This window comes from Rhea pennata, chromosome 13 (assembly GCF_028389875.1).
Source record: "Rhea pennata isolate bPtePen1 chromosome 13, bPtePen1.pri, whole genome shotgun sequence".
NCBI lineage: Eukaryota > Metazoa > Chordata > Aves > Rheiformes > Rheidae > Rhea > Rhea pennata.
In genome coordinates, this window is record NC_084675.1 from 2231995 (window position 1) to 2240313 (window position 8319).

General features: G+C 60.7%; 1 long non-coding RNA gene and 8 other non-coding genes across 9 annotated transcripts; 4 read left to right on the forward strand and 5 right to left on the reverse strand.

Annotated features, from left to right (window-relative positions):
* Window positions 1-1024: 1024 nt before the first annotated feature.
* Window positions 1025-1095, reverse strand: TRNAG-GCC (transfer RNA glycine (anticodon GCC)). Its single transcript has one exon. It is a non-coding gene; the product is annotated as a tRNA-Gly (tRNA).
* A 213-nt stretch (window positions 1096-1308) lies between these two features.
* Window positions 1309-1379, forward strand: TRNAG-GCC (transfer RNA glycine (anticodon GCC)). Its single transcript has one exon. It is a non-coding gene; the product is annotated as a tRNA-Gly (tRNA).
* A 721-nt stretch (window positions 1380-2100) lies between these two features.
* Window positions 2101-2171, reverse strand: TRNAG-GCC (transfer RNA glycine (anticodon GCC)). Its single transcript has one exon. It is a non-coding gene; the product is annotated as a tRNA-Gly (tRNA).
* An 803-nt stretch (window positions 2172-2974) lies between these two features.
* On the reverse strand, window positions 2975-3045 carry TRNAG-GCC (transfer RNA glycine (anticodon GCC)). The gene has a single exon. It is a non-coding gene; the product is annotated as a tRNA-Gly (tRNA).
* Window positions 3046-3258: 213 nt separating this feature from the next.
* TRNAG-GCC (transfer RNA glycine (anticodon GCC)) lies at window positions 3259-3329 on the forward strand. Its single transcript has one exon. It is a non-coding gene; the product is annotated as a tRNA-Gly (tRNA).
* A 667-nt stretch (window positions 3330-3996) lies between these two features.
* TRNAG-GCC (transfer RNA glycine (anticodon GCC)) lies at window positions 3997-4067 on the reverse strand. The gene has a single exon. It is a non-coding gene; the product is annotated as a tRNA-Gly (tRNA).
* A 213-nt stretch (window positions 4068-4280) lies between these two features.
* TRNAG-GCC (transfer RNA glycine (anticodon GCC)) lies at window positions 4281-4351 on the forward strand. Its single transcript has one exon. It is a non-coding gene; the product is annotated as a tRNA-Gly (tRNA).
* Window positions 4352-5153: 802 nt separating this feature from the next.
* Window positions 5154-5224, forward strand: TRNAG-GCC (transfer RNA glycine (anticodon GCC)). The gene has a single exon. It is a non-coding gene; the product is annotated as a tRNA-Gly (tRNA).
* Window positions 5225-6076: 852 nt separating this feature from the next.
* Window positions 6077-7340, reverse strand: LOC134146393 (uncharacterized). Its single transcript, XR_009959834.1, has 3 exons — window positions 7263-7340; window positions 6227-6513; window positions 6077-6113 (listed from the first exon to the last, which is right to left on the reverse strand). It is a non-coding gene; the product is annotated as an uncharacterized LOC134146393 (long non-coding RNA).
* Window positions 7341-8319: the final 979 nt, after the last annotated feature.

Below are 8319 nucleotides of genomic sequence, written 5' to 3' on the forward strand. Positions count from 1 at the left end.
TTGCTGCTGACAAGCAGGCTAAAATGTGCCCAGCTGACAAATGAATGTGCAGCTAAAACAGCATTTGCAAACCAACCACCCCGCAAATCACCTTCGTGCGAGGATTATAGGGCCAGTTCCTCATTGCCTGTATATATGCATATATATACGTATGTATATACATGCAGAAGAGGAAGACCTGTGCCTGGCCTGCATCCCTGAAGGGCACAATGTTGCTCTCAGCTGCAATGAGGAGGACTCGCAGCCCTGTCGGGGGCTGGACGCCTCTCCCCAGGCAGCAGCAAGCTGGGCACAGCTTGGTCCAGCGTGGTCCTCTGGCTGCCCCTGAGGATGGAGGAAAGCAGAAATGATGGGTGCGCAAACTGGGATAGTGGCAGGGCTCGCAGCCAGCTGGCTGGGCCACCCAGTGAGGTCTCAAGGGAGGGCGAACCCGAGCCCCCAGGCAACTCAGGAGAAATGGTGGGGTGGGGAGTCTCTGCCCCTCACTTTGGCATAGCAGTTTGTGAGGAAGCATGAGGACAAGCACAAGCCCCATAGTGGCTTCTGCACAGCCCCTAGCCTTGGCCCCTGCCCAGCCTCTGCCCAGCAGGAGAGGCCAGACCCAGAACTGCACTTTCCATGACAGGGGCGACCTCTGGGTGCTGAACAGCCCCAGGGCGCTGGGACAGTCACTGCTGCCCGGGAGACGCCAGAGACAAGGACCCAGCAGGATGGGTTTGAAGCCAGAGGATGGGAAATGAGAGCGGCTGTTTCAGCTGCCTGCAACAGGAAGGTGGTCATTAGGCTCCAGAGTCCACACACAGTGTCCAATGGCCTGGGCGGAGCCCACCCGCTGCTGAGAGGAGCGGCCTGAAGAGCCAGGTTAGCTCCAGCGGAGCCCAGGATCCTGCTGGAGCACAAGGGGCCACAAGTCAGCGCTCTGGGCCCCCAAAACGCGGCTGCCCCTGGGGTGGGCTGCAGCCCCCGTGGGGCTGGAGCAGGGGCAGCCCAGGCTGCGCCGCGCAGCGGGGCAGAAAAGCAGAGCTGCATTGGCCGGGAATCAAACCCGGGCCTCCCGCGTGGCAGGCGAGAATTCTCCCACTGAACCACCAATGCTAGATGTGGGGCTGCCCCTGGCTGCCCCACATGCCAGCCCCCCTCGGGCACGGGCCAGTGCCCCTCGCTGCCACCCACCGGCGACAGGCGCTGCGGTGCTGCTGCCTGGGCAGCAGCAGGCGGGGAGATGGCGCAGGGCAGAGGGTCGGGGAAAGCGCGCTGGTGGGAGGGCTGCAGCCTGCGTGGGGCAGCCGTGGGGCAGCCCCACATCTGGCATTGGTGGTTCAGTGGGAGAATTCTCGCCTGCCACGCGGGAGGCCCGGGTTCGATTCCCGGCCAATGCAGCTCTGCTTTTCGGTCCCACGGCACGGCCCAGCTGCCCCTGCTCCAGCCCCACGGGGGCTGCAGCCCACCCCAAGGGCAGCCGCGTTTTGGGGGCCCAGAGCGCTGACTTGTGGCCCCTTGCGCTCCAGCAGGATCCTGGGCTCCGCTGGAGCTAACCTGGCTCTTCAGGCCGCTCCTCTCAGCAGCGGGTGGGCTCTGCCCAGGCCACTGGACACTGTGTGTGGACTCTGGAGCCTAATGACCACCTTCCTGTTGCAGGCAGCTGAAACAGCCGCTCTCATTTCCCATCCTCTGGCTTCAAACCCATCCTGCTGGGTCCTTGTCTCTGGCGTCTCCCGGGCAGCATTGACCGTCCCAGCTGCACTGTCCCAGCACCCTGGGGCTGTTCAGCACCCAGAGGTCGCCTCTGTCCCAGCACCCTGGGGCTGTTCAGCACCCAGAGGTCGCCCCTGTCGTGGAAAGTGCAGTTCTGGGTCTGGCCTCTCCTGCTGGGCAGAGGCTGGGCAGGGGCCGACGCTAGGGGCTGTGCAGAAGCCACTATGGGGCTTTTGGCTGCCGGGCTGGGTGACCCGGCCTGCAGCGATGAGGGTACCAGGAGGGAGCCAGCGCCCCTCCTGCGCCAAAACGCAGCTGCCCCTGGGGCTGCAGCAGCCCTGGCCCCCGTGGGGCTGGAGCAGGGGCAGCTGGGCCGTGCCGCGCAGCGGGGCAGAAAAGCAGAGCTGCATTGGCCAGGAATCGAACCCGGGCCTCCCGCGTGGCAGGCGAGAATTCTCCCACTGAACCACCAATGCCACATGTGGGGCTCTCCCTGGCTGCCCCACACATGGGGCACCCCTGGGTGCCAGGCGCTGCCCCTGAGCAGGGCTGGCACAGGGCTGCCCTCCCTCCCAGCCACGCAGCCCTGCCGGCACCGTGCTGCTGCCCGGGCACGGATCCAGGGGAACCCGCGCATCCCGCAGTGAGCGACTCCAGCGCCTCCGGGACGCGGTCGGCGAGTCCTGCCCTCCCCTCCCACGTCAGCCGCTGGAGCCAGGCTTGGCCTCCTCTGCGCACCGGGGCAGTTCGCAGCAGAAGAAACAAGGAGAGGAAAAGGCTTGGCCCAGCGCTGCGGTTTCCGTGACAGAGTCAACCTCTGGGGGCCCCGTACCCCTGCGCTGCTGGGGCAGGCACCGTGGGGCAGCGGGGCTGGCTAGGGCTGGCAGGGAGCCCCTAAGGACGAGGACCCACACAGCCCGCTTTGGTTGCGGGGAGTCAAGCCACGAAAACGTCAGTTTGTGCTGCCTGAGACGTGCTGGCAATTAAGGGTGTTGTCACTAGGCTCCAGAGTTAACAGCACTTCAACAGGGCCTCAGCTAAGCTCACGCTGCCCTGCGAGGGGTGGCAGACCCTGCCATCAGGGAAACACCAACCCCATCGACACTTTGGGCTCAGGCAGGAGGCATAACTTTGGGAAAGCAGCGCTCCCAGCTCCAAAACGCAGCTGCCTCTGGGGGCAGCAGCAGCGAGAGCGGCCCTCGGACACCCCACAGCAGTGGGGCTGGAGCAGGAGGTGGCGACGGGCCGGGGGGCAGGCTGAGCACTGGAAAAGCAGGGCTGCATTGGCCAGGAATCGAACCCGGGCCTCCCGCGTGGCAGGCGAGAATTCTCCCACTGAACTACCAATGCCACATGTGGGGCTGCCCCACGGCTGCCCCACGCAGGCTGCAGCCCTCCCACCAGCACACTTTCCCCGACCCTCTGCCCTGCGCCATCTCCCCGCCTGCTGCTGCCCAGGCAGCAGCACCGCAGCGCCTGTCGCCGGTGGGTGGCAGCGAGGGGCGCTGGCCCGTGCCCGAGGGGGGCTGGCGTGTGGGGCAGCCAGGGGCAGCCCCACATCTGGCATTGGTGGTTCAGTGGGAGAATTCTCGCCTGCCACGCGGGAGGCCCGGGTTCGATTCCCGGCCAATGCAGCTCTGCTTTTCTGCCCCGCTGCGCGGCACGGCCCAGCTGCCCCTGCTCCAGCCCCACGGGAGCCCCAGGGCTGCAGCCCACCCCAGGGGCAGCCGCGTTTTGGCGCAGGAGGGGCGCTGGCTCCCTCCTGATACCCCCATCGCTGCAGGCCGGGTCACCCAGCCCGGCAGCCAAAAGCCCCATAGTGGCTTCTGCACAGCCCCTAGCGTCGGCCCCTGCCCAGCCTCTGCCCAGCAGGAGAGGCCAGACCCAGAACTGCACTTTCCACGACAGAGGTGACCTCTGGGTGCTGAACAGCCCCAGGGCGCTGGGACAGTCACTGCTGCCCGGGATGTGCCAGAGACAAGGACCCAGCAGGATGGGTTTGAAGCCAGAGGATGGGAAATGAGAGCGGCTGTTTCAGCTGCCTGCAACAGGAAGGTGGTCATTAGGCTCCAGAGTCCACACACAGTGTCCAGTGGCCTGGGCAGAGCCCACCCGCTGCTGAGAGGAGCGGCCTGAAGAGCCAGGTTAGCTCCAGCGGAGCCCAGGATCCTGCTGGAGCACAAGGGGCCACAAGTCAGCGCTCTGGGCCCCCAAAACGCGGCTGCCCCTGGGGTGGGCTGCAGCCCCCGTGGGGCTGGAGCAGGGGCAGCTGGGCCGTGCCGTGGGACCGAAAAGCAGAGCTGCATTGGCCGGGAATCGAACCCGGGCCTCCCGCGTGGCAGGCGAGAATTCTCCCACTGAACCACCAATGCCAGATGTGGGGCTGCCCCTGGCTGCCCCACACGCCAGCCCCCCTCGGGCACGGGCCAGCGCCCCTCGCTGCCACCCACCGGCGACAGGCGCTGCGGTGCTGCTGCCTGGGCAGCAGCAGGCGGGGAGATGGCGCAGGGCAGAGGGTCGGGGAAAGCGCGCTGGTGGGAGGGCTGCAGCCTGCGTGGGGCAGCCGTGGGGCAGCCCCACATCTGGCATTGGTGGTTCAGTGGTAGAATTCTCGCCTGCCACGCGGGAGGCCCGGGTTCGATTCCCGGCCAATGCAGCTCTGCTTTTCCAGTGCTCAGCCTGCCCCCCGGCCCGTCGCCACCTCCTGCTCCAGCCCCACTGCTGTGGGGTGTCCGAGGGCCGCTCTCGCTGCTGCTGCCCCCAGAGGCAGCTGCGTTTTGGAGCTGGGAGCGCTGCTTTCCCAAAGTTATGCCTCCTGCCTGAGCCCAAAGTGTCGATGGGGTTGGTGTTTCCCTGATGGCAGGGTCTGCCACCCCTCGCAGGGCAGCGTGAGCTTAGCTGAGGCCCTGTTGAAGTGCTGTTAACTCTGGAGCCTAGTGACAACACCCTTAATTGCCAGCACGTCTCAGGCAGCACAAACTGACGTTTTTGTGGCTTGACTTCCCGCAACCAAAGCGGGCTGTGTGGGTCCTCGTCCTTAGGGGCTCCCTGCCAGCCCTAGCCAGCCCTGCTGCCCCACGCTGCCTGCCCCAGCAGCGCAGGGGTACGGGGCCCCCAGAGGTTGACTCTGTCACGGAAACCGCAGCGCTGGGCCAGGCCTTTTCCTCTCCTTGTTTCTTCTGCTGCGAACTGCCCCGGTGCGCAGAGGAGGCCAAGCCTGGCTCCAGCGGCTGATGTGGGAGGGGAGGGCAGGACTCGCCGACCGCGTCCCGGAGGCGCTGGAGTCGCTCACTGCGGGATGCGCGGGTTCCCCTGGATCCGTGCCCGGGCAGCAGCACGGTGCCGGCAGGGCTGCGTGGCTGGGAGGGAGGGCAGCCCCGTGCCAGCCCTGCTCAGGGGCAGCGCCTGGCACCCAGGGTGCCCCGTGTGTGGGGCAGCCGGGGAGAGCCCCACATCTGGCATTGGTGGTTCAGTGGGAGAATTCTCGCCTGCCACGCGGGAGGCCCGGGTTCGATTCCTGGCCAATGCAGCTCTGCTTTTCCTCTGCCTGTTGTCCCCTCACCCCCTGGGCTCAGCTAATCACGTTCCTGCCTAAAACTTCCGTACTGAAGGAGAAGAGGTGCAAAGAGCTGCTGTGGTTCTTGGCTTTGGCCCAGTTTGGCCGCAGCGAGCAGCTGGTGCTGGAGCGACAAGCTGGCCGTGAAGAGGAACGGGCGTGCTCGAGTGCAGCCGCTGGAGGGAGGCAGCAGAACGGAGATGTCATCAAAGAAACCTGAAACACCACTCGAGCCTCGAAACACCCTACGCAGAGCGAACCAGGGGGAAACGCACGCATCCATTCACCTGCAACAGGCGCTCTCAAGGTCCCGTGCAACTCCACTTTATTGCAATACTGCATTTATTAAGTCTGATGTCTTCCTGAGTTTCTGCAGCTGGAGAAAAGCCCAGGTCTTAGCTGTTTGTGCTGTGCAATTGGAAATAGCAGGAGGTGAGGATCAGCATGGAGAAATACGTGCAGCAGTCCTGGTCCAAACGCCTCAGTCGTGTTCCCTTTCTTCCCCTCACACCTCCGTATGTTACAGAGGCAGCCCCCGAATCCCGTCTCGATGCGGACGGGAGCTCCCAGCCTTTCCTCAGCACTCAGGGCGAGCGGAGCTGCGCAGCCCTCGTGCTCGCCCAGAGCCCCGTCTTACCGCTCCAGCCCCCATCCGCGCCCAGCGGGCGGCACGTAACGAAGGCCACGGGCTGCGCTGGACCTGCTGGTGAAAGGGAGTCCTCCCGTCGCCTGAAGGGGAGACCAGATACCCGTCTCTCAAGGCAGAACTCGAAGAAAACGAGGAACGAGTCCACAGCTGCCATCGCTGAAGACAGGCAATAACTTCCCACGGCTTAACTCAGTAATTTGTTGATACCAAGATCTTGATTTGCAACCAGCGCATGGCAAAAAATATTATTTTCCAATTAATAATGCATTTTTACAGTACAAAGAGAAGTCTGTTAACTATAAATACGCAAAGCAATGAGCATTCACCTCACGGATCTCAATTCATAAATCAGGGAGAAACATTAATTTGCCTGTTTGCGGATAACGGCGGCCAATTATTCAGCCGGGAAGGCAGAGCAAACACCAGTTAAAGGTCAGGTAGCTTTTGAGAGAAGGGTGCCGTGGGCCGGGACCGCTCTCCGCATGGAGGGCTTCAGCATCCCCCAGGGGTACGGAGGGGCCGCAGGGCTCCCCGGCCACGTTCCCCACGCGCTGTCGGCTCTCGACGGGTCCAGCGGGCTCTTTTTCATTTCCACTGCTGCTCCCTGCTCTGTCTAGGTTGAATTGAGAAAAAAAATATATATATATATATATATATATATATATATATATATATATATATGGGAGCAGCAGAAGGAAGTGCCTTTGACTTCCTAACTGCAATTCCCTTTGGGGAGCTGGGTTAGAAAGGTTAATACACCCAAATGGGGTCGTTAGGTCTTTGTCAATATGTGACAAAAACGCATGAACCTTTTCTAAGGCCAGCTCGCAGCAACCTGCAGCGACACGGAGACGTTGGCCTGGCCGGCAACAGGGTCGGCCCTCTCTGCAAAGGCCACAGGAGGCCTGGCTCCAGCCAGCCACTACCCCAGGAGGAGCGCGGTCCACACGCTTGGGAAAAAAACACCTCAGGAAAGACTAATGCGGTCCTAAGAAAGGGCAACGGGCAGCGCAGGGGCTGGACCGGACCTGCAAGGCAAGGTTTTCTCAGTCCTTGAGACAGCACGCTTTTCCCTTGCCAATCCTTCCCAAGTCCCCGCAGAACACCCCCCCGCGCCCCTCTGTCAGCCTCCCCACAGCCTTCCCAGCTGCAAGGGAAGGAGAACTTAGCCTCAGGTCACTCAGCTCCTGGGGACAAGCCCCATCAGCCTCCAAGATGCACGGTGGGCGGCCAGAGATCAGGACTGGGACGGAAGGACGAGAGGGAAGGCAGTGTGCCTATAGTAGACACTTGACTAGCAAAGGAAGGGGACTAAAAGGATAAATATTCATCAAATTCAGCTTGAGAGTAGCATATTCCCACCTGAAGGATGTTCCACTGCCAAACTCCATCCCTGGTTGAGGGCCTCTCAAATAGCAAGAGGAGCAAGTAACACTATTTAAAGAAGAAAACAAGATTATATGGCCTAAACCATGATTAACTGAACTCAACAGCTTGTGTAAATTCCAGCTGAGTGAATCATCACAAAAACAAAAGCCTCTGTTGCTTCCTCCCTCCGTTATCTTATTTACTCCTGAAGGGAAAGCAGAACTTGGCTCAAGGACTATCTTTATCTGGGACCTCTCACATGGAAACATTCAGCTCATTTAATCCAGGCACTGAGCAGTTCTGTCTCCAGAAAGGGCAATGCCCTCCTGCTGCTCCGGGAAATGCAGCATTGCAAAGGACTTCAGCTCCAAAACTTTGGAGACCATTACAAACTTCAACACTCCTACCCAAGACCACCAGTTTAGCCACACTGAGCTAGAAAATGCCTTAATGTCTCTGCTTTAACATGTTTTCATTGACCAGTGGGTTGCTATGGCCTTTGAGGCAGGCTGTGGTCTGCTGAGCAATGCAGAAGCCTCCCCCGCTGAAGGCGTAACCCCAAATTCCAGCTCAGTTCATGCCCTGCATCAGGACAAATGACAATCCCAGCCTTGCTGGTATGAGGTAGACTGCCATCCTCGTTTCACTCTTTAATTACCAAAAGAAGAAAAGAATCCCAGTCATTCCTTTTCTGCACCCCTTGGCATCTTACACCTGTTTTTCCAGATACAGACACATTTCTCTTGACCACAGCAGAGATATCTTCAGCTGCCAGTAAAATTGAAAAGAAAAAAAAAAAAGTAATAATTTTAAAAGCTTCATGGAGGTTTTTACCCATTTTGTTTGATGACAAGACAGGCACGCTAACAGATCTGTGGGATACGTTTATCACGAGATTGGTGTCTCCATGGAAATTGCCATTCCCATGAACAGAGCCAAGGATTTAGGAGCAGGGCGAGGAACACGTTCCATGAAAGCTGTGCTCTTGCCAGGGGGTAGCCAACACATTTCCCCTGTATTTACAAGCACTTCAGAAGTCACTGTAGCCTCC